Source organism: Convolutriloba macropyga, chromosome 4 (assembly GCF_964194025.1).
Source record: "Convolutriloba macropyga chromosome 4, txConMacr16.3, whole genome shotgun sequence".
In the NCBI taxonomy this organism is placed as follows: Eukaryota; Metazoa; Xenacoelomorpha; order Acoela; family Convolutidae; genus Convolutriloba; species Convolutriloba macropyga.
The window spans coordinates 74167502-74194150 of NC_134471.1; the positions used below are offsets into that span (position 1 = coordinate 74167502).

At 38.3% G+C, this 26649-nt stretch overlaps 1 protein-coding gene and 22 non-coding genes across 23 annotated transcripts in view; 1 reads left to right on the forward strand and 22 right to left on the reverse strand.

Annotated features, from left to right (window-relative positions):
• The window catches only part of LOC142338168 (proteasome adapter and scaffold protein ECM29-like), a 198860-nt gene that overhangs the window by 132729 nt on the left and 39482 nt on the right, over positions 1-26649 (forward strand). The gene's annotated exons all lie outside the window — the stretch shown is intronic.
• Trnal-uag (transfer RNA leucine (anticodon UAG)) lies at positions 3211-3292 on the reverse strand. The gene has a single exon. It is a non-coding gene; the product is annotated as a tRNA-Leu (tRNA).
• Trnal-uag (transfer RNA leucine (anticodon UAG)) lies at positions 3958-4039 on the reverse strand. The gene has a single exon. It is a non-coding gene; the product is annotated as a tRNA-Leu (tRNA).
• On the reverse strand, positions 4702-4783 carry Trnal-uag (transfer RNA leucine (anticodon UAG)). The gene has a single exon. It is a non-coding gene; the product is annotated as a tRNA-Leu (tRNA).
• On the reverse strand, positions 5449-5530 carry Trnal-uag (transfer RNA leucine (anticodon UAG)). The gene has a single exon. It is a non-coding gene; the product is annotated as a tRNA-Leu (tRNA).
• Positions 8431-8512, reverse strand: Trnal-uag (transfer RNA leucine (anticodon UAG)). The gene has a single exon. It is a non-coding gene; the product is annotated as a tRNA-Leu (tRNA).
• Positions 9176-9257, reverse strand: Trnal-uag (transfer RNA leucine (anticodon UAG)). Its single transcript has one exon. It is a non-coding gene; the product is annotated as a tRNA-Leu (tRNA).
• Trnal-uag (transfer RNA leucine (anticodon UAG)) lies at positions 9924-10005 on the reverse strand. Its single transcript has one exon. It is a non-coding gene; the product is annotated as a tRNA-Leu (tRNA).
• On the reverse strand, positions 10672-10753 carry Trnal-uag (transfer RNA leucine (anticodon UAG)). Its single transcript has one exon. It is a non-coding gene; the product is annotated as a tRNA-Leu (tRNA).
• Trnal-uag (transfer RNA leucine (anticodon UAG)) lies at positions 11422-11503 on the reverse strand. Its single transcript has one exon. It is a non-coding gene; the product is annotated as a tRNA-Leu (tRNA).
• Trnal-uag (transfer RNA leucine (anticodon UAG)) lies at positions 12170-12251 on the reverse strand. Its single transcript has one exon. It is a non-coding gene; the product is annotated as a tRNA-Leu (tRNA).
• On the reverse strand, positions 13661-13742 carry Trnal-uag (transfer RNA leucine (anticodon UAG)). The gene has a single exon. It is a non-coding gene; the product is annotated as a tRNA-Leu (tRNA).
• Trnal-uag (transfer RNA leucine (anticodon UAG)) lies at positions 15152-15233 on the reverse strand. The gene has a single exon. It is a non-coding gene; the product is annotated as a tRNA-Leu (tRNA).
• Positions 15899-15980, reverse strand: Trnal-uag (transfer RNA leucine (anticodon UAG)). The gene has a single exon. It is a non-coding gene; the product is annotated as a tRNA-Leu (tRNA).
• On the reverse strand, positions 17390-17471 carry Trnal-uag (transfer RNA leucine (anticodon UAG)). Its single transcript has one exon. It is a non-coding gene; the product is annotated as a tRNA-Leu (tRNA).
• Trnal-uag (transfer RNA leucine (anticodon UAG)) lies at positions 19630-19711 on the reverse strand. Its single transcript has one exon. It is a non-coding gene; the product is annotated as a tRNA-Leu (tRNA).
• Positions 20377-20458, reverse strand: Trnal-uag (transfer RNA leucine (anticodon UAG)). Its single transcript has one exon. It is a non-coding gene; the product is annotated as a tRNA-Leu (tRNA).
• On the reverse strand, positions 21125-21206 carry Trnal-uag (transfer RNA leucine (anticodon UAG)). The gene has a single exon. It is a non-coding gene; the product is annotated as a tRNA-Leu (tRNA).
• Positions 22619-22700, reverse strand: Trnal-uag (transfer RNA leucine (anticodon UAG)). Its single transcript has one exon. It is a non-coding gene; the product is annotated as a tRNA-Leu (tRNA).
• On the reverse strand, positions 23368-23449 carry Trnal-uag (transfer RNA leucine (anticodon UAG)). The gene has a single exon. It is a non-coding gene; the product is annotated as a tRNA-Leu (tRNA).
• On the reverse strand, positions 24116-24197 carry Trnal-uag (transfer RNA leucine (anticodon UAG)). The gene has a single exon. It is a non-coding gene; the product is annotated as a tRNA-Leu (tRNA).
• Trnal-uag (transfer RNA leucine (anticodon UAG)) lies at positions 25608-25689 on the reverse strand. The gene has a single exon. It is a non-coding gene; the product is annotated as a tRNA-Leu (tRNA).
• On the reverse strand, positions 26355-26436 carry Trnal-uag (transfer RNA leucine (anticodon UAG)). The gene has a single exon. It is a non-coding gene; the product is annotated as a tRNA-Leu (tRNA).

Here is a 26649-nt window from a genome sequence, read left to right on the forward strand (position 1 = left end):
CCTGTAAACAAATAATGACATGAAAATAAGGCGGATTAGCATTCAACTTTGCTATTTTGTGAGTCGTATCTTAACATTATTTGAGACATTTTTGCCACTGATTTGCCGGTTCTTCAAAAGTACCTTTGGATGTAGATGTTTTTGGTGAGCTGATATCTTGTCGTCTGAAACCCAGAATGGTACGGGTTGTTCCAAGAGTTGAGCAATGCTTGATTGAGAATTAGCAGCTCTGTAAGTTTTCATCCATCATCTTTTTTTCTCATTTTTGTGAAAATTTTTTGATTTATTACGCTTTGAGGTTTTCCTAGAGTGTGATGAAAATGAACTACTCTACCATACTGGATGTTCTCGTCAGGTAAACAAATAATGACATGAAAATAAGGCGGATTAGCATTCAACTTTGTTATTTTGTGAGTCGTATCGTAACATTATTTGAGACATTTTTTGCCACTGGTTTGCCGGTTCTTCAAAAGTACCTTTGGATGTAGATGTTTTTGGTGTGCTGATATCTTGTCGTCAGAAACCCAAAATGGTGCGGGTTGTTCCAAAAGTTGAGCAATCCTTGATTGATAATTATCAGCTCTGTAAGTTTTCATCCATCATCTCTTTTTTCTCATTTTTGTGAAATTTTTTTTATTTATTACGCTTTGAAATTTTCCTAGAATGTGATGAAAATGCAATCAGCTGAAATTGTTTTGTGCTGCTCAATGTGACCCATACCTGGGTTTTGATTTTTCAGTCTGGCTCAGAGCCAGTTTAACTAGGTGTGTACCGTTTTAGGTCCCGGATCTGGTCCGGTTGGGCAAATTTTGCTTGTTCAACAAACTATGTTGTAGCAAAATGCCACAAACATTTCTCCCCACGTGTAAACTACACAACAATGTTTCAACTAAGAAAACTTTTAGCGACTTTCTATACAAAATAGAATGTTTCGTGAAAACCTTTCCAAAATTACTTAATAAAATCTAATTGACAAGAGTGGGCTGCGATTCCACGCATCCGAAGATACTAGGGCCTAAACCTAGCGCCTTAGACCGCTCGGCCATCTTGCCTTTATTTAGGTCAGCAACTACTCTACCATACTGGATGTTCTCGTCCGGTAAACAAATAATGACATGAAAATAAGGCGGGTTAGCATTCAACTTTGTTATTTTGTGAGTCGTACCGTAACATTATTTGAGACATTTTTTGCCACTGATTTGCCGGTTCTTCAAAAGTACCTTTGGATGTAGATGTTTTTGGTGTGCTGATATCTTGACGTCTGAAACCCTGAATGGTACGGGTTGTTCCAAAAGTTGAGCAATGCTTGATTGATAATTAGCAGCTCTGTAAGTTTTCATCCATCATCTCTTTTTTCTCATTTTTGTGAAAATTTTTTGATTTATTACGCTTTGAGATTTTCCTAGAACGTGATGAAAATGCAATCAGCTGAAAACTTTTTTCGTGCTGCTCAATGTGGCCCAAACCTGGGTTTTGATTTTTCAGTCTGGCTCCGCGCCAATTTAACTATGTGCGTACGGTTTTAGGTCCCGGATCTCGTCCGGGCTGGGCAAATATTACCTGTTCAACAAACTATGTTGTAGCAAAATGCCACAAAAATTCCTCCCCACGCGTAAACTACAGAACATTCTTTCAACTAAGAAAACTTTTAGCGACTTTTTATACAAAATAGAATGTTTCGTGAAAACCTTTCCAAAATTATTTAATAAAATCAAGTTGACAAGAGTGATTCGAACCCACGCATCCGAAGCTACTAGGGCCTAAACTTAGCGCCGTAGACCTCTCGGCCATCTTGGCTTGATTTAGGACAGCAACTACACTACCGTACTGGATGTTTTCGTCCGGTAAACAAATATCGACATGAAAATAAGGCGGATTGGCATTCAACTTTGCTAATTTGTGAGTCGTATCGTAACAATACTTCAGACATTTTTTGGCCACTGAATTACCGGTTGTTCAAAAGTACCTTTGGATGTAGATGTTTTTGTTGTGCTGATATCTTGTCGTATGAAACCCTAAATTGTACGGGTTGTTCCAAAAGTTGAGCAATGCTTGATTGATAATTATCAGCTCTGTAAGTTTTCAGCCATCATCTCTTTTTTCTCATTTTTGTAAAATTTTTTTGATTTATCACGCTTTGAGATTGTCGTAAAGTGTGATGAAACTGCAATCAGCTGAAATTATTGTTAGTGCTGCTCAATGTGGCCCATACCTGGGTTTTGATTTTTCAGTCTGGCTCCGAGCCAATTTAACTAGGTGCGTACGGTTTTAGGTCACGGGTCTTGTCCGAGGTGGGCAATTATTACTTGTTCAACAAATTATGTTGTAGCAAAATGCAATAAAAATTTCTCCCCACGTGTAAACTACACAAGATTGTTTCAACTAAGAAAACTTTAGCGACTTTTTATACAAAATAGATTGATTCGTGAAAACCTTTCCAAAATCTTTTAATAAAATCTAGTTGACAAGAGTGGGATTCGAACTCACGCATCCGAAGATACTAGGGCCTAACCATAGCGCCTTAGACCCCTCGGCCATCTTGCCTTGCTTTAGGTCAGCAACTACTCTACCATACTGGATGTTTTCTTCCGGTAAACAAATAATGACATGAAAATAAGGCGGATTAGCATTCAACTTTGCTATTTTGTGAGTCGTATCGTAACATTATTTGAGACATTTTTGCCACTGATTTGCCGGTTCTTCAAAAGTACCTTTGGATGTAGATGTTTTTGGTGAGCTGATATCTTGTCGTCTGAAACCCAGAATGGTACGGGTTGTTCCAAGAGTTGAGCAATGCTTGATTGAGAATTAGCAGCTCTGTAAGTTTTCATCCATCATCTTTTTTTTCTCATTTTTGTGAAATTTTTTTGATTTATTACGCTTTGAGGTTTTCCTAGAATGTGATGAAAATGCAATCAGCTAAAATTTTTTTTTTCGTGCTGCTCAATGTGGCCCATACCTGTACTTTGATTTTGCAGTCTGGCTCCGAGCCAATTTAACTAGGTGCGTACGGTTTTAGGTCCCGGATCTCGTCCGGGCTGGGCAAATATTACTTGTTCAACAAACTATGTTGTAGCAAAATGCCACAAAAATTTCTCCCCACGTGTAAACTACAAAACACTGTTTCAACTAAGAAAACTTTTAGCGACTTTTTATACGAAATAGAATGTTTCGTGAAAACGTTTCCAAAATTATTTAATAAAATATAGTTGACAAGAGTGGGATTCGAACCCACGCATCCGAAGATACTAGGGCCTAAACCTAGCGCATTAGACCGCTCGGCCATCTTGCCTAGATTTAGGACAGCAACTACTCTACCATACTGGATGGTACCGTCCGGTAAACGAATAATGGCTTGAAAATAAGGCGGATTAGCATTCAACTTAGCTATTGTGTGAGTCGTATCGTAACATTATTTAAGACATTTTTTACTATTGATTTGCCGGTTCTTCAAAAGTACCTTTGGATGTAGATGTTTTTGGTGTGCTGATATCTTGTCATCTGAAACCCAGAATGGTACGGGTTGCTCCAAAAGTTGAGCAATGCTTGATTGATAATTAGCAGCTCTGTAAGTTTTCATCCATCATCCCTTTTTTCTCGTTTTTTTGAGAATTTTTTGATTTATTACGCTTTGAGATTTTCCTAGAATGTGATGAAAATGAAATCAGCTAAAAAAATTTTTCGTGCTGCTCAATGTGGCCCATACCTGGGTTTTGATTTTTCAGTCTGGCTCCGAGCCAATTTAACTAGGTGCGTACGGTTTTAGGTCCCGGATCTCGTCCGAGGTTGGCAAATATTACTTGTTCAACAAATTACGTTGTAGCGAAATGCCACAAAAATTCCTCCCCACTTGTAAACTACACAAGATTGTGTCAACCTAGAAAACTTTTAGCGACTTTTTTTACAAAATAGAATGATTCTTGAGAACCTTTCCAAAATCTTTTAATAAAATCTAGTTGACAAGAGTGGGATTCGAACCCACGCATCCGAAGATACTAGGGCCTAAACCTAGCGCCTTAGACCGCTCGGCCATCTTGCCTTGCTTTAGGACAGCAACTACTCTACCATACGGGATGTTTTCGTCCGGTAAACAAATAATGACATGAAAATAATGCGGATTAGCATTCAACTTTGTTTTTTGTGAGTCGTATCGTAACATTTTTTGAGACATTTTTTGGCACTGGTTTGCCGGTTCTTCAAAAGTACCTTTAGATGTAGATGTTTTTGGTGTGCTGATATCTTGTCGTCTGAAACCCAAAATGGTACGGGTTGTTCCAAAAGTTGAGCAATGCTTGATTGATAATTATCAGCTCTGTAAGTTCTCATCCATCATCTCTTTTTTCTCATTTTTGTGAAATTTTTTTTGATTTATTACGCTTTGAGATTTTCCTAGAATGTGATGAAAATGCAATCAGCTGAAATTGTTTTGTGCTGCTCAATGTGACCCATACCTGGGTTTTGTTTTTTCAGTCTGGCTCGGAGCCAGTTTAACTAGGTGTTCACCGTTTTAGGTCCCGGATCTGGTCCGGTTGGGCAAATTTTGCTTGTTCAACAAACTATGTTGTAGCAAAATGCCACAAACATTTCTCCCCACGTGTAAACTACACAACAATGTTTCAACTAAGAAAACTTTTAGCGACTTTGTATACAAAATAGAATGTTTCGTGAAAACCTTTCCAAAATTACTTAATAAAATCTAGTTGACAAGAGTGGGATTCGAACCCACGCTTCCGAAGATTCCAGGGCCTAAACCTAGCGCCTTATTTCGCTCGGCCATCTTGCCTTGCCTTAGGACAGCAACTACTCTACCATGCTGGATGTTTTCGTCCGGTGAACAAATAATGACATGAAAATAAGGCGGATTAGCATTCAACTTTGCTATTTTGTGAGTCGTATCGTAACATTATTTAAGATATTTTTTGCTATTGATTTGCCGGTTCTTCAAAAGTACCTTTGGATGTAGATGTTTTTGGTGTGCTGATATCTTGTCATCTGAAACCCAGAATGGTACGGGTTGCTCCAAAAGTTGAGCAATGCTTGATTGATAATTAGCAGCTCTGTAAGTTTTCATCCATCATCCCTTTTTTCTCGTTTTTGTGAGAATTTTTTGATTTATTACGCTTTGAGATTTTCCTAGAATGTGATGAAAATGAAATCAGCTAAAAAAATTTTTCGTGCTGCTCAATGTGGCCCATACCTGGGTTTTGATTTTTCAGTCTGGCTCCGAGCCAATTTAACTAGGTGCGTACGGTTTTAGGTCCCGGATCTCGTCCGAGGTTGGCAAATATTACTTGTTCAACAAATTACGTTGTAGCGAAATGCCACAAAAATTCCTCCCCACTTGTAAACTACACAAGATTGTGTCAACCTAGAAAACTTTTAGCGACTTTTTTTACAAAATAGAATGATTCTTGAGAACCTTTCCAAAATCTTTTAATAAAATCTAGTTGACAAGAGTGGGATTCGAACCCACGCATCCGAAGATACTAGGGCCTAAACCTAGCGCCTTAGACCGCTCGGCCATCTTGCCTTGCTTTAGGACAGCAACTACTCTACCATACGGGATGTTTTCGTCCGGTAAACAAATAATGACATGAAAATAATGCGGATTAGCATTCAACTTTGTTTTTTGTGAGTCGTATCGTAACATTTTTTGAGACATTTTTTGGCACTGGTTTGCCGGTTCTTCAAAAGTACCTTTAGATGTAGATGTTTTTGGTGTGCTGATATCTTGTCGTCTGAAACCCAAAATGGTACGGGTTGTTCCAAAAGTTGAGCAATGCTTGATTGATAATTATCAGCTCTGTAAGTTCTCATCCATCATCTCTTTTTTCTCATTTTTGTGAAATTTTTTTTGATTTATTACGCTTTGAGATTTTCCTAGAATGTGATGAAAATGCAATCAGCTGAAATTGTTTTGTGCTGCTCAATGTGACCCATACCTGGGTTTTGTTTTTTCAGTCTGGCTCGGAGCCAGTTTAACTAGGTGTTTACCGTTTTAGGTCCCGGATCTGGTCCGGTTGGGCAAATTTTGCTTGTTCAACAAACTATGTTGTAGCAAAATGCCACAAACATTTCTCCCCACGTGTAAACTACACAACAATGTTTCAACTAAGAAAACTTTTAGCGACTTTGTATACAAAATAGAATGTTTCGTGAAAACCTTTCCAAAATTACTTAATAAAATCTAGTTGACAAGAGTGGGATTCGAACCCATGCTTCCGAAGATTCCAGGGCCTAAACCTAGCGCCTTATTTCGCTCGGCCATCTTGCCTTGCCTTAGGACAGCAACTACTCTACCATGCTGGATGTTTTCGTCCGGTGAACAAATAATGACATGAAAATAAGGCGGATTAGCATTCAACTTTGCTATTTTGTGAGTCGTATCGTAACATTATTTAAGATATTTTTTGCTATTGATTTGCCGGTTCTTCAAAAGTACCTTTGGATGTAGATGTTTTTGGTGTGCTGATATCTTGTCATCTGAAACCCAGAATGGTACGGGTTGCTCCAAAAGTTGAGCAATGCTTGATTGATAATTAGCAGCTCTGTAAGTTTTCATCCATCATCCCTTTTTTCTCATTTTTGTGAGAATTTTTTAATTTAGTACGCTTTGAGATTTTCCTAGAATGTGATGAAAATGCAATCAGCTAAAAAAAATTTTCGTGCTGCTCAATGTGGCCCATACCTGGGTTTTGATTTTTCAGTCTGGCTCCGAGCCAATTTAACTAGGTGCGTACGGTTTTAGGACCCGGATCTCGTCCAGGTGGGGCAAGTATTACTTGTTCAACAAACTATGTTGTAGCAAAATGCCACAAACTTTTCTCCCCACGTGTAAACTACACAACACTGTTTCAACTAAGAAAACTTTTAGCGACTTTTTATACAAAATAGAATGTTTCGTGAAAACCTTTCGAAAATTATTTAATAAAATCTAGTTGACAAGAGTGGGCTGCGATTCCACGCATCCGAAGATACTAGGGCCTAAACCTAGCGCCTTAGACCGCTCGGCCATCTTGCCTTGCCTTAGGACAGCAACTACTCTACCATCCTGGATGTTTTCGTCCGGTAAACAAATAATGACATGAAAATAAGGCGGATTAGCATTCAACTTTGCTATTTTGTGAGTCGTATCGTAACATTATTTAAGACATTTTTTGCTTTTGATTTGCCCGGTTCTTCAAAAGTACCTTTGGATGTAGATGTTTTTGGTGTGCTGATATCTTGTCATCTGAAACCCAGAATGGTACGGGTTGCTCCAAAAGCTGAGCAATGCTTGATTGATAATTAGCAGCTCCGTAAGTTTTCATCCATCATCCCTTTTTTCTCATTTTTGTGAGAATTTTTTGATTTATTGCGCTTTGAGATTTTCCTAGAATGTGATGAAAATGCAATCAGCTAAAAAATTTTTTCGTGCTGCTCAATGTGGCCCATACCTGGGGTTTGATTTCTCAGTCTGGCTCCGAGCCAATTTAACTAGGTGCGTACGGTTTTAGGTCCCGGATCTCGTCCAGGTGGGGCAAGTATTACTTGTTCAACAAACTATGTTGTAGCAAAATGCCACAAACTTTTCTCCCCACGTGTAAACTACACAACACTGTTTCAACTAAGAAAACTTTTAGCGACTTTTTATACAAAATAGAATGTTTCGTGAAAACCTTACCAAAATTATTTAATAAAATCTAGTGGACAAGAGTGGGATTCGAAACCACGCATCCGAAGCTACTAGGGCCTAAACCTAGCGCCTTAGACCGCTCGGCCATCTTGCCTTGCTTTAGGACAGCAACTACTCTACCATACTTGATGTTTTCGTCCGGTAAACAAATAATGACATGAAAATAAGGCGGATTAGCATTCAACTTTGCTATTTTGTGAGTCGTATCGTAACATTATTTGAGACGTTTTTTGCCACTGATTTGCCGGTTCTTCAAAAGTACCTTTGGATGTAGATGTTTTTGGTGTGCTGATATCTTGTCGTCCGAAACCCAGAATGATACGGGTTGTTCCAAAAGTTGAGCAATGCTTGATTGATAATTAGCAGCTCTGTAAGTTTTCATCCATCATCTTTTTTCTCATTTTTCTAAAAATTTTTTGATTTATTACGCTTTGAGATTTTCCTAGAATGTGATGAAAATGCAATCAGCTAAAAATTTTTTTGTGCTGCTCAATGTGAACCATACCTGGGTTTTGATTTTTCAGTCTGGCTCCGAGCCAATTTACCTAGGTGCGTACGGTTTTAGGTCCCGGATCTCGTCCGAGGTGGGCAAATATTACTTGTTCAACAAATTATGTTGTAGCGAAATGCCACAAAAATTCCTCCCCACGTGTAAACTACACAACACTGTTTCAACTAAGAAAACTTTTAGCGACTTTTTATACAAAATAGAATGTTTCGTGAAACCTTTCCAAAATTACTTAATAAAATCTAGTTGACAAGAGTGGGATTCGAACCCACGCTTCAGAAGATTCTAGGGCCTAAACCTAACGCCTTAGACCGCTCGGCCATCTTGCCTTGCTTTAGGACTGCAACTACTCTACCATACTGGATGTTTTCGTCCGGTAAACAAATAATGACATGAAAATAAGGCGGATTAGCATTCAACTTTGCTATTATGTGAGTCGTATCGTAACATTATTTGAGACATTTTTTGCCACTGATTTACCGGTTCTTCAAAAGTACATTTGGATTTAGATGTTTTTGTTGTGCTGATATCTTGTCATCTGAAACCCAGAATGGTACGGGTTGCTCCAAAAGTTGAGCAATGCTTGATTGATAATTAGCAGCTCTGTAAGTTTTCATCCATCATCTCTTTTTCTCATTTTTGTGAAATTTTTTTGATTTATTACGCTTTGAGATTTTCCTAGAATGTGATGAAAATGCAATCAGCTAAAAAAATTTTTTGTGCTGCTCAATGTGGCCCTTACCTGGGTTTTGATTTTTCAGTCGGGCTCCGAGCCAATTTAACTAGGTGCGTACGGTTTTAGGTCCCGGATCTCGTCCGGGTGGGGCAAGTATTACTTGTTCAACAAACTATGTTGTAGCAAAATGCCACAAAAATTTCTTCCCACGTGTAAACTACATAACACTGTTTCAACTAAAAAACTTTTAGCGACTTTCTATACAAAATAGAATGTTTCGTGAAAACCTTTCCAAAATTACTTAATAAAATCTAGTTGACAAGATTGGGATTCGAACCCACGCTTCAGAAGATTCTAGGGCCTAAACCTAACGCCTTAGACCGCTCGGCCATCTTGCCTTGCTTTAGGACAGCAACTACTCTACCATACTGGATGTTTTCGTCCGGTATACAAATAATGACATGAAAATAAGGCGGATTAGCATTCAACTTTGCTATTTGTGAGTCGTATCGTAACATTATTTAAGACATTTTTTGCCACTGATTTGCCGGTTCTTCAAAAGTACCTTTGGATGTAGATGTTTTTGGTGTGCTGATATCTTGTCATCTAAAACCCAGAATGGTACGGGTTGCTCCAAAAGTTGAGCAATGCTTGATTGATAATTAGCAGCTCTGTAAGTTTTCATCCATCATCCCTTTTTTTCTCATTTTTATGAAAATTTTTTGATTTATTACGCTTTGATTTTTTTCCTAGAATGTGATGAAAATGCAATCAGCTAAAAAATTTTTTCGTGCTGCTCAATGTGGCCCATACTTGGGTTTCGATTTTTCAGTCTGGCTCCGAGCCAATTTAACTAGGTGCGTACGGTTTTAGGTCCCGGATCTCGTCCAGGTGGGGCAAGTATTACTTGTTCAACAAACTATGTTGTAGCAAAATGCCACAAACATTTCTCCCCACGTGTAAACTACACAACACTGTTTCAACTAAGAAAACTTTTAGCGACTTTTTATACAAAATAGAATGTTTCGTGAAAACCTTTCCAAAATTATTTAATAATATCTAGTTGACAAGAGTGGGATTCGAACCCACGCATACGAAGCTACTAGGGCCTAAACCTAGAGCCTTAGACCGCTCGGCTATCTTGCCTTGCTTTAGGATAGCAACTACTCTACCATACTGGATGTTTTTGTCCGGTAAACAAATAATGACATGAAAATAAGGCGGATTAGCATTCAACTTTGCTATTTTGTGAGCCGTAACGTAACATTATTTGAGACGTTTTTTGCCACTGATTTGCCGGTTCTTCAAAAGTACCTTTGGATGTAGATGTTTTTGGTGTGCTGATATCTTGTCGTCGGAAACCCAGAATGGTACGGGTTGTTCCAAAAGTTGAGCAATGCTTGATTGATAATTAGCAGCTCTGTAAGTTTTCATCCATCAACTCTTTTTATCTCATTTTTGTAAAAACTTTTTGATTTATTACGCTTTGAGATTTTCCTAGAATGTGATAAAAATGCAATCAGCTAAAAATTTTTTTTGTGTTGCTCAATGTGAACCATACCTGGGTTTTGATTTTTCAGTCTGGCTCCGAGCCAATTTAACTAGGTGCGTACGGTTTTAGGTCCCGGATCTCGTCCGAGGTGGGCAAATATTACTTGTTCAACAAATTATGTTCTAGCGAAATGCCACAAAAATTCCTCCCCACTTGTAAACTACACAAGATTGTTTCAACCTAGAAAACTTTTAGTGACTTTTTATACAAAATAGAATGATTCTTGAAAACCTTTCCAAAATCTTTTAATAAAATCTATTTGACAAGAGTGGGATTCGAACCCACGCATCCGAAGATACTAGGGCCTAAACCTAGCGCCTTAGACCGCTCGGCCATCTTGCCTTGCCTTAGGACAGCAACTACTCTACCATCCTGGATGTTTTCGTCCGGTAAACAAATAATGACATGAAAATAAGGCGGATTAGCATTCAACTTTGCTATTTTGTGAGTCGTATCGTAACATTATTTAAGACATTTTTTGCTTTTGATTTGCCCGGTTCTTCAAAAGTACCTTTGGATGTAGATGTTTTTGGTGTGCTGATATCTTGTCATCTAAAACCCAGAATGGTACGGGTTGCTCCAAAAGTTGAGCAATGCTTGATTGATAATTAGCAGCTCTGTAAGTTTTCATCCATCATCCCTTTTTTTCTCATTTTTATGAAAATTTTTTGATTTATTACGCTTTGATTTTTTTCCTAGAATGTGATGAAAATGCAATCAGCTAAAAAATTTTTTCGTGCTGCTCAATGTGGCCCATACTTGGGTTTCGATTTTTCAGTCTGGCTCCGAGCCAATTTAACTAGGTGCGTACGGTTTTAGGTCCCGGATCTCGTCCAGGTGGGGCAAGTATTACTTGTTCAACAAACTATGTTGTAGCAAAATGCCACAAACATTTCTCCCCACGTGTAAACTACACAACACTGTTTCAACTAAGAAAACTTTTAGCGACTTTTTATACAAAATAGAATGTTTCGTGAAAACCTTTCCAAAATTATTTAATAATATCTAGTTGACAAGAGTGGGATTCGAACCCACGCATACGAAGCTACTAGGGCCTAAACCTAGAGCCTTAGACCGCTCGGCTATCTTGCCTTGCTTTAGGATAGCAACTACTCTACCATACTGGATGTTTTTGTCCGGTAAACAAATAATGACATGAAAATAAGGCGGATTAGCATTCAACTTTGCTATTTTGTGAGCCGTAACGTAACATTATTTGAGACGTTTTTTGCCACTGATTTGCCGGTTCTTCAAAAGTACCTTTGGATGTAGATGTTTTTGGTGTGCTGATATCTTGTCGTCGGAAACCCAGAATGGTACGGGTTGTTCCAAAAGTTGAGCAATGCTTGATTGATAATTAGCAGCTCTGTAAGTTTTCATCCATCAACTCTTTTTATCTCATTTTTGTAAAAACTTTTTGATTTATTACGCTTTGAGATTTTCCTAGAATGTGATAAAAATGCAATCAGCTAAAAATTTTTTTTGTGTTGCTCAATGTGAACCATACCTGGGTTTTGATTTTTCAGTCTGGCTCCGAGCCAATTTAACTAGGTGCGTACGGTTTTAGGTCCCGGATCTCGTCCGAGGTGGGCAAATATTACTTGTTCAACAAATTATGTTCTAGCGAAATGCCACAAAAATTCCTCCCCACTTGTAAACTACACAAGATTGTTTCAACCTAGAAAACTTTTAGTGACTTTTTATACAAAATAGAATGATTCTTGAAAACCTTTCCAAAATCTTTTAATAAAATCTATTTGACAAGAGTGGGATTCGAACCCACGCATCCGAAGATACTAGGGCCTAAACCTAGCGCCTTAGACCGCTCGGCCATCTTGCCTTGCTTTAGGACAGCAACTACTCTACCATACTGGATGTTTTCGTCCGGTAAACAAATAATGACATGAAAATAAGGCGGATTAGCATTCAACTTTGCTATTTTGTGAGTCGTATCGTAACATTATTTGAGACATTTTTTGCCACTGATTTGCCGGTTCTTCAAAAGTACCTTTGGATGTAGATGTTTTTGGTGTGCTGATATCTTGTCGTCTGAAACCCAGAATGGTGCGGGTTGCTCCAAAAGTTGAGCAATGCTTGATTGATAATTAGCAGCTCTGTAAGTTTTCATCCATCATCTCTTTTTTCTCATTTTTGTGAAAATTTTTTGATTTATTACGCTTTGAGATTTTCCTAGAATGGGTGAAAATGCGATCAGCTAAAAAAATTTTTCGTGCTGCTCAATGTGGCCCATACCTGGGTTTTGATTTTTCGGTCTGGCTCCGAGCCAATTTAACTAGGTGCGTACGGTTTTAGGTCCCGGGTCTCGTCAGGGTGGGGCAAGTATTACTTGTTCAACAAACTATGTTGTAGCAAAATGCCACAAAAATTTCTCCCCACGTGTAAACTACACAACACTGTTTCAACTAAGAAAAATTTTAGCGACTTTCTATACAAAATAGAAAGTTTCGTGAAAACCTTTCCAAAATTATTTAATAAAATCTAGTTGACAAGAGTGGGATTCAAAACCACGCATCCGAAGATACTAGGGCCTAAACCTAGCGCCTTAGACCGCTCGGCCATCTTGAATTACGTTAGGACAGCAACTACTCTACCATACTGGATGTTTTCGTCCGGTAAACAAATAATGACATGAAAATAAGGCGGATTAGCATTCAACTTTCCTATTTTGTGAGTCGTATCGTAACATTATTTGAGACATTTTTGCCACTGATTTGCCGGTTCATCAAAAGTACCTTTGGATGTAGATGTTTTTGGTGTGCTGATATCTTGTCGTCGGAAACCCAGAATGGTACGGGTTGTTCCAAAAGTTGAGCAATGCTTGATTGATAATTATCAGCTGTGTAAGTTTTCATCCATCATCTCTTTTTCTCATTTTTTTGAAAATTTTTTGATTGATTACGCTTTGAGATTTTCCTAGAATGTGATGAAAATGCAATCAGCTGAAATTTTTTTTCGTGCTGCTCAATGTGGCCCATACCTGGGTTTTGATTTTTCAGTCTGGTTCCGCGCCAATTTAACTAGGTGCGTACGGTTTTAGGTCCCGGATCTCGTCTGGGTTGGGCAAATATTACTTGTTCAACAAACTATGTTGTAGCAAAATGCCACAAAATTTCCTCCCCACGTGTAAACTACACAACATTGTTTCAACTAGTAAAACTTTTAGCGACTTTTTATACAAAATAGAATATTTCGTGAAAGCCTTTCCAAAATTATTTAATAAAATCTAGTTGACAAGAGTGGGATTCAAACCCACGCATGCGAAGATACTAGGGCCTAAACCTAGCGCCTTAGACCGCTCGGCCTTCTTGCCTTGGTTTAGGACAGCAACTACTCTACCATACTGGATGTTTTCGTCCGGTAAACAAATAATGACATGAAAATAAGGCGGATTAGCATTCAACTTTGCTATTTTGTGAGTCGTATCGTAACATTATTTGAGACATTTTTTGCCACTGATTTGCCGGTTCTTCAAAAGTACCTTTGGATGTAGATGTTTTTGGTGTGCTGATATCTTGTCGTCTGAAACCCAGAATGGTGCGGGTTGCTCCAAAAGTTGAGCAATGCTTGATTGATAATTAGCAGCTCTGTAAGTTTTCATCCATCATCTCTTTTTTCTCATTTTTGTGAAAATTTTTTGATTTATTACGCTTTGAGATTTTCCTAGAATGGGTGAAAATGCGATCAGCTAAAAAAATTTTTCGTGCTGCTCAATGTGGCCCATACCTGGGTTTTGATTTTTCGGTCTGGCTCCGAGCCAATTTAACTAGGTGCGTACGGTTTTAGGTCCCGGGTCTCGTCAGGGTGGGGCAAGTATTACTTGTTCAACAAACTATGTTGTAGCAAAATGCCACAAAAATTTCTCCCCACGTGTAAACTACACAACACTGTTTCAACTAAGAAAAATTTTAGCGACTTTCTATACAAAATAGAAAGTTTCGTGAAAACCTTTCCAAAATTATTTAATAAAATCTAGTTGACAAGAGTGGGATTCAAAACCACGCATCCGAAGATACTAGGGCCTAAACCTAGCGCCTTAGACCGCTCGGCCATCTTGAATTACGTTAGGACAGCAACTACTCTACCATACTGGATGTTTTCGTCCGGTAAACAAATAATGACATGAAAATAAGGCGGATTAGCATTCAACTTTCCTATTTTGTGAGTCGTATCGTAACATTATTTGAGACATTTTTGCCACTGATTTGCCGGTTCATCAAAAGTACCTTTGGATGTAGATGTTTTTGGTGTGCTGATATCTTGTCGTCGGAAACCCAGAATGGTACGGGTTGTTCCAAAAGTTGAGCAATGCTTGATTGATAATTATCAGCTGTGTAAGTTTTCATCCATCATCTCTTTTTCTCATTTTTTTGAAAATTTTTTGATTGATTACGCTTTGAGATTTTCCTAGAATGTGATGAAAATGCAATCAGCTGAAATTTTTTTTCGTGCTGCTCAATGTGGCCCATACCTGGGTTTTGATTTTTCAGTCTGGTTCCGCGCCAATTTAACTAGGTGCGTACGGTTTTAGGTCCCGGATCTCGTCTGGGTTGGGCAAATATTACTTGTTCAACAAACTATGTTGTAGCAAAATGCCACAAAATTTCCTCCCCACGTGTAAACTACACAACATTGTTTCAACTAGTAAAACTTTTAGCGACTTTTTATACAAAATAGAATATTTCGTGAAAGCCTTTCCAAAATTATTTAATAAAATCTAGTTGACAAGAGTGGGATTCAAACCCACGCATGCGAAGATACTAGGGCCTAAACCTAGCGCCTTAGACCGCTCGGCCTTCTTGCCTTGGTTTAGGACAGCAACTACTCTACCATACTGGATTTTTTTGTCCGGTAAACAAATAATGACACAAAAATAAGGCGGATTAGCATTCAACTTTGCTATTTTGTGAGTCTTTTCGTAACATTATTTGAGACATTCTTTGCCACTGATTTGCCGGTTCTTCAAAAGTACCTTTGGATGTAGATGTTTTTGTTGTGCTGATATCTTGTCGTCTGAAACCCAAAATGGTACGGGTTGTTCCAAAAGTTGAGCAATGCTTGATTGATAATTAGCAGCTCTGTAAGTTTTCATCCATCATCTCTTTTTCTCATTTTTGTGAATTTTTTTTGATTTTTTACGCTTTGAGATTTTCCTAGAATGTGATGAAAATGCAATCAGTTGAAATTTTTTTTTCGTGCTGCTCAATGTGGCCCATACCTGGGTTTTGATTTTTCAGTCTGGCTCCGCGTCAATATAACTAGGTGCGTACGGTTTTAGGTCCCGGATCTCGTCTGGGTTGGGCAAATATTACTTGTTCAACAAACTATGTTGTAGCAAAATGCCACAAAATTTCCTCCCCACGTGTAAACTACACAACATTGTTTCAACTAGTAAAACTTTTAGCGACTTTTTATACAAAATAGAATATTTCGTGAAAGCCTTTCCAAAATTATTTAATAAAATCTAGTTGACAAGAGTGGGATTCAAACCCACGCATGCGAAGATACTAGGGCCTAAACCTAGCGCCTTAGACCGCTCGGCCTTCTTGCCTTGGTTTAGGACAGCAACTACTCTACCATACTGGATGTTTTCGTCCGGTAAACAAATAATGACATGAAAATAAGGCGGATTAGCATTCAACTTTGCTATTTTGTGAGTCGTATCGTAACATTATTTGAGACATTTTTTGCCACTGATTTGCCGGTTCTTCAAAAGTACCTTTGGATGTAGATGTTTTTGGTGTGCTGATATCTTGTCGTCTGAAACCCAGAATGGTGCGGGTTGCTCCAAAAGTTGAGCAATGCTTGATTGATAATTAGCAGCTCTGTAAGTTTTCATCCATCATCTCTTTTTTCTCATTTTTGTGAAAATTTTTTGATTTATTACGCTTTGAGATTTTCCTAGAATGGGTGAAAATGCGATCAGCTAAAAAAATTTTTCGTGCTGCTCAATGTGGCCCATACCTGGGTTTTGATTTTTCGGTCTGGCTCCGAGCCAATTTAACTAGGTGCGTACGGTTTTAGGTCCCGGGTCTCGTCAGGGTGGGGCAAGTATTACTTGTTCAACAAACTATGTTGTAGCAAAATGCCACAAAAATTTCTCCCCACGTGTAAACTACACAACACTGTTTCAACTAAGAAAAATTTTAGCGACTTTCTATACAAAATAGAAAGTTTCGTGAAAACCTTTCCAAAATTATTTAATAAAATCTAGTTGACAAGAGTGGGATTCAAAACCACGCATCCGAAGATACTAGGGCCTAAACCTAGCGCCTTAGACCGCTCGGCCATCTTGAATTACGTTAGGACAGCAACTACTCTACCATACTGGATGTTTTCGTCCGGTAAACAAATAATGACATGAAAATAAGGCGGATTAGCATTCAACTTTCCTATTTTGTGAGTCGTATCGTAACATTATTTGAGACATTTTTGCCACTGATTTGCCGGTTCATCAAAAGTACCTTTGGATGTAGATGTTTTTGGTGTGCTGATATCTTGTCGTCGGAAACCCAGAATGGTACGGGTTGTTCCAAAAGTTGAGCAATGCTTGATTGATAATTATCAGCTGTGTAAGTTTTCATCCATCATCTCTTTTTCTCATTTTTTTGAAAATTTTTTGATTGATTACGCTTTGAGATTTTCCTAGAATGTGATGAAAATGCAATCAGCTGAAATTTTTTTTCGTGCTGCTCAATGTGGCCCATACCTGGGTTTTGATTTTTCAGTCTGGTTCCGCGCCAATTTAACTAGGTGCGTACGGTTTTAGGTCCCGGATCTCGTCTGGGTTGGGCAAATATTACTTGTTCAACAAACTATGTTGTAGCAAAATGCCACAAAATTTCCTCCCCACGTGTAAACTACACAACATTGTTTCAACTAGTAAAACTTTTAGCGACTTTTTATACAAAATAGAATATTTCGTGAAAGCCTTTCCAAAATTATTTAATAAAATCTAGTTGACAAGAGTGGGATTCAAACCCACGCATGCGAAGATACTAGGGCCTAAACCTAGCGCCTTAGACCGCTCGGCCTTCTTGCCTTGGTTTAGGACAGCAACTACTCTACCATACTGGATTTTTTTGTCCGGTAAACAAATAATGACACAAAAATAAGGCGGATTAGCATTCAACTTTGCTATTTTGTGAGTCTTTTCGTAACATTATTTGAGACATTCTTTGCCACTGATTTGCCGGTTCTTCAAAAGTACCTTTGGATGTAGATGTTTTTGTTGTGCTGATATCTTGTCGTCTGAAACCCAAAATGGTACGGGTTGTTCCAAAAGTTGAGCAATGCTTGATTGATAATTAGCAGCTCTGTAAGTTTTCATCCATCATCTCTTTTTCTCATTTTTGTGAATTTTTTTTGATTTTTTACGCTTTGAGATTTTCCTAGAATGTGATGAAAATGCAATCAGTTGAAATTTTTTTTTCGTGCTGCTCAATGTGGCCCATACCTGGGTTTTGATTTTTCAGTCTGGCTCCGCGTCAATATAACTAGGTGCGTACGGTTTTAGGTCGCGGATCTCGTCCGGGTTGGGCAAATATTACTTGTTCAACAAACTATGTTGTAGCAAAATGCCACAAAAATTCCTCCCCACGTGTAAACTACACAACATTGTTCCAACTAAAAAAACTTTTAGCGACTTTTTATACAAAATAGAATCTTTCGTGAAAGCCTTTCCAAAATTATTTAATAAAATCTAGTTGACAAGAGTGGGATTCAAACCTACCCATCCGAAGATACTAGGGCCTAAACCTATCGCCTTAGACCGCTCGGCCATCTTGCCTTGCTTTAGGACAGCAACTACTCTACCATACTGGATGTTTTCGTCCGGTAAACAAATAATGACATGAAAATAAGGCGGATTAGCATTCAACTTTGCTATTTTGTGAGTCTTATTGTAACATTATTTGAGACAATCTTTGCCACTGATTTGCCGGTTCTTCAAAAGTACCTTTGGATGTAGATGTTTTTTTTGTGCTGATATCTTGTCGTCTGAAATCCAAAATGGTACGGGTTGTTCCAAAAGTTGAGCAATGCTTGATTGATAATTAGCAGCTCTGTAAGTTTTCATCCATCATCTCTTTTTTCTCATTTTTGAGAAAATTTTTTGATTTATTACGCTTTGAGATTTTCCTAGAATGTGATGAAAATGCAATCAGCTAAAAATTTTTTTCGTGCTGCTCAATGTGGCCCATACCTGGACTTTGATTTTTCAGTCTGGCTCCGAGCCAATTTAACTAGGTGCGTACGGTTTTAGGTCCCGGATCTCGTCCAGGTGGGGCAAGTATTACTTGTTCAACGAACTATGTTGTAGCAAAATGCCACAAACTTTTCTCCCCACGTGTAAACTACACAACACTGTTTCAACTAAGAAAACTTTTAGCGACTTTTTATACAAAATAGAATGTTTCGTGAAAGCCTTTCCAAAATTATTTAATAAAATCTAGTTGACATGAGTGGGATTCAAACCTACCCATCCGAAGATACTAGGGCCTAAACCTAGCGCCTTAGACCGCTCGGCCTTCTTGCCTTGGTTTAGGACAGCAACTACTCTACCATACTGGATTTTTTTGTCCGGTAAACAAATAATGACACAAAAATAAGGCGGATTAGCATTCAACTTTGCTATTTTGTGAGTCTTTTCGTAACATTATTTGAGACATTCTTTGCCACTGATTTGCCGGTTCTTCAAAAGTACCTTTGGATGTAGATGTTTTTGTTGTGCTGATATCTTGTCGTCTGAAACCCAAAATGGTACGGGTTGTTCCAAAAGTTGAGCAATGCTTGATTGATAATTAGCAGCTCTGTAAGTTTTCATCCATCATCTCTTTTTCTCATTTTTGTGAAATTTTTTTGATTTTTCACGCTTTGAGATTTTCCTAGAATGTGATGAAAATGCAATCAGTTGAAATTTTTTTCGTGCTGCTCAATGTGGCCCATACCTGGGTTTTGATTTTTCAGTCTGGCTCCGCGTCAATATAACTAGGTGCGTACGGTTTTAGGTCGCGGATCTCGTCCGGGTTGGGCAAATATTACTTGTTCAACAAACTATGTTGTAGCAAAATGCCACAAAAATTCCTCCCCACGTGTAAACTACACAACATTGTTCCAACTAAAAAAAACTTTTAGCGACTTTTTATACAAAATAGAATCTTTCGTGAAAGCCTTTCCAAAATTATTTAATAAAATCTAGTTGACAAGAGTGGGATTCAAACCTACCCATCCGAAGATACTAGGGCCTAAACCTAGCGCCTTAGACCGCTCGGCCATCTTGCCTTGCTTTAGGACAGCAACTACTCTACCATACTGGATGTTTTCGTCCGGTAAACAAATAATGACATGAAAATAAGGCGGATTAGCATTCAACTTTGCTATTTTGTGAGTCTTATTGTAACATTATTTGAGACAATCTTTGCCACTGATTTGCCGGTTCTTCAAAAGTACCTTTGGATGTAGATGTTTTTTTTGTGCTGATATCTTGTCGTCTGAAATCCAAAATGGTACGGGTTGTTCCAAAAGTTGAGCAATGCTTGATTGATAATTAGCAGCTCTGTAAGTTTTCATCCATCATCTCTTTTTTCTCATTTTTGAGAAAATTTTTTGATTTATTACGCTTTGAGATTTTCCTAGAATGTGATGAAAATGCAATCAGCTAAAAATTTTTTTCGTGCTGCTCAATGTGGCCCATACCTGGACTTTGATTTTTCAGTCTGGCTCCGAGCCAATTTAACTAGGTGCGTACGGTTTTAGGTCCCGGATCTCGTCCGGGCTGGGCAAATATTACTTGTTCAACAAACTATGTTGTAGCGAAATGCCACAAAAATTTCTCCCCACGTGTAAACTACACAACACTGTTTCAACTAAGAAAACTTTTAGCGACTTTTTATACGAAATAGAATGTTTCGTGAAAACCTTTCCAAAATTTTTTAATAAAATCTAGTTGACAAGAGTGGGATTCGAACCCACGCATCCGAAGATACTAGGCCCTAAACCTAGCGCCTTAGACCGCTCGGCCGTCTTGCCTTGATTTAGGACAGCAACTACTCTACCATACTGGATGTTTTCGTCCGGTAAACAAATAATGACATGAAAATAAGGCGGATTAGCATTCAACTTTGCTATTTCGTGAGTCGTATCGTAACATTATTTGAGACGTTTTTGCCACTGATTTGCCGGTTCTTCAAAAGTACTTTTGGATGTAGATGTTTTTGGTGTGCTGATATCTTGTCGTCTGAAACCCAGAATGATACGGGGGGTTGTTCCAAAAGTTGAGCAATGCTTGATTGATAATTAGCAGCTCTGTAAGTTTTCATCCATCATCTCTTTTTTCTCATTTTTGTAAAAATTTTTTGATTTAATACTTTTTGAGATTTTCCTAGAATGTGATGAAAATGCAATCAGCTAAAATTTTTTTTGTGCTGCTCAATGTGAACCATACCTGGGTTTTGATTTTTCAGTCTGGCTCCGAGCCAATTTAACTAGTTGCGTACGGTTTTAGGTCCCGGGTCTCGTCCGAGGTGGGCAAATATTACTTGTTCAACAAATTATGTTGTAGCGAAATGCCACGAAAATTCCTCCCCACTTGTAAACTACACAAGATTGTTTCAACCTAGAAAACTTTTAGCGACTTTTTATACAAAGTAGAATGATTCTTGAAAACCTTTCCAAAATCTTTTAATAAAATCTAGTTGACAAGAGTGGGATTCGAACCCACGAATCCGAAGATACTAGGGCCTAAACTTAGCGCCTTAGACCGCTCGGCCATCTTGCCTTGCTTTAGGACAGCAACTACTCTACCATACTGGATGTTTTCGTCCGGTAAACAAATAATGACATGAAAATAAGGCGGATTAGCATTCAACTTTGCTATTTTGGTAGTCGTATCGTAACATTATTTGAGACATTTTTTGCCACTGATTTGCCGGTTCTTCAAAAGTACCTTTGGATGTAGATGTTTTTGGTGTGCTGATATCTTGTCAGAATCGTAAACCCAGAATGGTACGGGTTGCTCCAAAAGTTGAGCAATGCTTGATTGATAATTAGCAGCTCTGTAAGTTTTCATCCATCATCCCTTTTATCTCATTTTTGTGAAAATTTTTCGATTCATTACGCTTTGAGATTTTCCTAGAATGTGATGAAAATGCAATCAGCTAAAAAATTTTTTCGTGCTGCTCAATGTGGCCCATACCTGGGTTTTGATTTTTCAGTCTGGCTCCGAGCCAATTTAACTAGGTGCGTACGGTTTTAGGTCCCGGATCTCGTCCAGGTGGGGCAAGTATTACTTGTTCAACAAAATATGTTGTAGCAAAATGCCACAAACATTTCTCCCCACGTGTAAACTACACAACACTGTTTCAACTAAGAAAACTTTTAGCGACTTTTTATACAAAATAGAATGTTTCGTGAAAACTTTTTCAAAATTATTTAATAAAATCTAGTTGACAAGAGTGGGATTCGAACCCACGCATCCCAAGCTACAAGGGCCTAAACCTAGCGCCTTAGACCGCTCGGCCCTCTTGCCTTGCTGTAGGACAGCAACTACTCTACCATACTGGATGTTTTCGTCCGGTAAACAAATAATGACATGAAAATAAGGCGGATTAGCATTCAACTTTGCTATTTTGTGAGTCGTATCGTAACATTATTGGAGACGTTTTTTGCCACTGATTTGCCGGTTCTTCAAAAGTACCTTTGGATGTAGATGTTTTTGGTGTGCTGATATCTTGTCGTCTGAAACCCAGAATGATACGGGTTGTTCCAAAAGTTGAGCAATGCTTGATTGATAATTAGCAGCTCTGTAAGTTTTCATCCATCATCTTTTTTCTCATTTTTCTAAAAATTTTTTGATTTATTACGCTTTGAGATTTTCCTAGAATGTGATGAAAATGCAATCAGCTAAAAATTTTTTTGTGCTGCTCAATGTGAACCATACCTGGGTTTTGATTTTTCAGTCTGGCTCCGAGCCAATTTACCTAGGTGCGTACGGTTTTAGGTCCCGGATCTCGTCCGAGGTGGGCAAATATTACTTGTTCAACAAACTATGTTGTAGCGAATTGCCTCAAAAATTTCTCCCCACGTGTAAACTACACAACGCTGTTTCAACTAAGAAAACTTTTAGCGACTTTTTATACAAAATAGAATGTTTCGTGAAAACCTTTGCAAAATTACTTAATAAAATCTAGTTGACAAGAGTGGGATTCGAACCCACGCTTCAGAAGATTCTAGGGCCTAAACCTAACGCCTTAGACCGCTCGGCCATCTTGCCTTGCTTTAGGACTGCAACTACTCTACCATACTGGATGTTTTCGTCCGGTGAACAAATAATGACATGAAAATAAGGCGGATTAGCATTCAACTTTGCTATTTTGTGAGTCGTATCGTAACATTATTTGAGACATTTTTTGCCACTGATTTATCGGTTCTTCAAAAGTACATTTGGATTTAGATGTTTTTGTTGTGCTGATATCTTGTCATCTGAAACCCAGAATGGTACGGGTTGCTCCAAAAAATGAGCAATGCTTGATTGATAATTAGCAGCTCTGTAAGTTTTCATCCATCATCCCTTTTTTTCTCATTTTTATGAAAATTTTTTGATTTATTACGCTTTGATTTTTTTCCTAGAATGTGATGAAAATGCAATCAGCTAAAAAATTTTTTCGTGCTGCTCAATGTGGCCCATACTTGGGTTTCGATTTTTCAGTCTGGCTCCGAGCCAATTTAACTAGGTGCGTACGGTTTTAGGTCCCGGATCTCGTCCAGGTGGGGCAAGTATTACTTGTTCAACAAACTATGTTGTAGCAAAATGCCACAAAGATTTCTCCCCACGTGTAAACTACACAACACTGTTTCAACTAAGAAAACTTTTAGCGACTTTTTATACAAAATAGAATGTTTCGTGAAAACCTTTCCAAAATTATTTAATAATATCTAGTTGACAAGAGTGGGATTCGAACCCACGCATCCGAAGCTACTAGGGCCTAAACCTAGCGCCTTGGACCGCTCGGCTATCTTGCCTTGCTTTAGGATAGCAACTACTCTACCATACTGGATGTTTTCGTCCGGTAAACAAATAATGACATGAAAATAAGGCGGATTAGCATTCAACTTTGTTATTCTGTGAGTCGTAACGTAACATTATTTGAGACGTTTTTTGCCACTGATTTGCCGGTTCTTCAAAAGTACCTTTGGATGTAGATGTTTTTGGTGTGCTGATATCTTGTCGTCTGAAACCCAGAATGATACGGGTTGTTCCAAAAGTTGAGCAATGCTTGATTGATAATTAGCAGCTCTGTAAGTTTTCATCCATCAACTCTTTTTATCTCATTTTTGTAAAAACTTTTTGATTTATTACGCTTTGAGATTTTCCTAGAATGTGATGAAAATGCAATCAGCTAAATTTTTTTTTTGTGTTGCTCAATGTGAACCATACCTGGGTTTTGATTTTTCAGTCTGGCTCCGAGCCAATTTAACTAGGTGCGTACGGTTTTAGGTCCCGGATCTCGTCCGAGGTGGGCAAATTTTACTTGTTCAACAAATTATGTTGTAGCGAAATGCCACAAAAATTCCTCCCCACTTGTAAACTACACAAGATTATTTCAACCTAGAAAACTTTTGGCGACTTTTTATACAAAATAGAATGATTCTTGAAAACCTTTCCAAAATCTTTTAATAAAATCTATTTGACAAGAGTGGGATTCGAACCCACGCATCCGAAGATACTAGGGCCTAAACCTAGCGCCTTAGACCGCTCGGCCATCTTGCCTTGCTTTAGGACAGCAACTACTCTACCATACTGGATGTTTTCGTCCGGTAAACAAATAATGACATAAAAATAAGGCGGATTAGCATTCAACTTTGCTATTTTGTGAGTCGTATCGTAACATTATTTGAGACATTTTTTGCCACTGATTTGCCGGTTCTTCAAAAGTACCTTTGGATGTAGATGTTTTTGGTGTGCTGATATCTTGTCGTCTGAAACCCAGAATGGTGCGGGTTGCTCCAAAAGTTGAGCAATGCTTGATTGATAATTAGCAGCTCTGTAAGTTTTCATCCATCATCTCTTTTTTCTCATTTTTGTGAAAATTTTTTGATTTATTACGCTTTGAGATTTTCCTAGAATGGGTGAAAATGCGATCAGCTAAAAAAAATTTTCGTGCTGCTCAATGTGGCCCATACCTGGGTTTTGATTTTTCGGTCTGGCTCCGAGCCAATTTAATTAGGTGCGTACGGTTTTAGGTCCCGGGTCTCGTCAGGGTGGGGCAAGTATTACTTGTTCAACAAACTATGTTGTAGCAAAATTCCACAAAAATTTCTCCCCACGTGTAAACTACACAACACTGTTTCACCTAAGAAAACTTTTAGCGACTTTCTATACAAAATAGAAAGTTTCGTGAAAACCTCTCCAAAATTGTTTAATAAAATCTAGTTGACAAGAGTGGGATTCGAACCCACGCATCCGAAGATACTAGGGCCTAAACCTAGCGCCTTAGACCGCTCGGCGATCTTGAATTACGTTAGGACAGCAACTACTCTACCATACTGGATGTTTTCGTCCGGTAAACAAATAATGACACAAAAATAAGGCGGATTAGCATTCAACTTTGCTATTTTGTGAGTCTTTTCGTAACATTATTTGAGACATTCTTTGCCACTGATTTGCCGGTTCTTCAAAAGTACCTTTGGATGTAGATGTTTTTGTTGTGCTGATATCTTGTCGTCTGAAACCCAAAATGGTACGGGTTGTTCCAAAAGTTGAGCAATGCTTGATTGATAATTAGCAGCTCTGTAAGTTTTCATCCATCATCTCTTTTTCTCATTTTTGTGAAATTTTTTTGATTTTTTACGCTTTGAGATTTTCCTAGAATGTGATGAAAATGCAATCAGCTGAAATTTTTTTTCGTGCTGCTCAATGTGGCCCATACCTGGGTTTTGATTTTTCAGTCTGGCTCCGCGCCAATATAACTAGGTGCGTACGGTTTTAGGTCCCGGGTCTCGTCAGGGTGGGGCAAGTATTACTTGTTCAACAAACTATGTTGTAGCAAAATGCCACAAAAATTTCTCCCCACGTGTAATCTACACAACACTGTTTCAACTAAGAAAACTTTTAGCGACTTTCTATACAAAATAGAAAGTTTCGTGAAAACCTTTCCAAAATTATTTAATAAAATCTAGTTGACAAGAGTGGGATTCAAACCTACCCATCCGAAGATACTAGGGCCTAAACCTAGCGCCTTAGACCGCTCGGCCATCTTGCCTTGCTTTAGGACAGCAACTACTCTACCATACTGGATGTTTTCGTCCGGTAAACAAATAATGACATGAAAATAAGGCGGATTAGCATTCAACTTTGCTATTTTGTGAGTCTTATCGTAACATTATTTGAGACAATCTTTGCCACTGATTTGCCGGTTCTTCAAAAGTACCTTTGGATGTAGATGTTTTTTTTTGTGCTGATATCTTGTCGTCTGAAACCCAAAATGGTACGGGTTGTTCCAAAAGTTGAGCAATGCTTGATTGATAATTAGCAGCTCTGTAAGTTTCCATCCATCATCTCTTTTTCTCATTTTTGTGAAAATTTTTTGATTTTTTACGCTTTGAGATTTTCCTAGAATGTGATGAAAATGCAATCAGCTGAAATTTTTTTTCGTGCTGCTCAATGTGGCCCATACCTGGGTTTTGATTTTTCAGTCTGGCTCCGCGCCAATATAACTAGGTGCGTACGGTTTTAGGTCCCGGATCTCGTCCGGGTTGGGCAAATATTACTTGTTCAACAAACTATGTTGTAGCAAAATGCCACAAAATTTTCTCCCCACGTGTAAACTACACAACATTGTTTCAACTAAGAAAACTTTTAGCGTTTTTTTATACAAAATAGAATGTTTCGTGAAAGCCTTTCCAAAATTATTTAATAAAATCTAGTTGACAAGAGTGGGATTCAAACCTACCCATCCGAAGATACTAGGGCCTAAACCTAGCGCCTTAGACCGCTCGGCCATCTTGCCTTGCTTTAGGACAGCAACTACTCTACCATACTGGATGTTTTCGTCCGGTAAACAAATAATGACATGAAAATAAGGCGGATTAGCATTCAACTTTGCTATTTTGTGAGTCTTATCGTAACATTATTTGAGACATTCTTTGCCACTGATTTGCCGGTTCTTCAAAAGTACCTTTGGATGTAGATGTTTTTTTTGTGCTGATATCTTGTCGTCTGA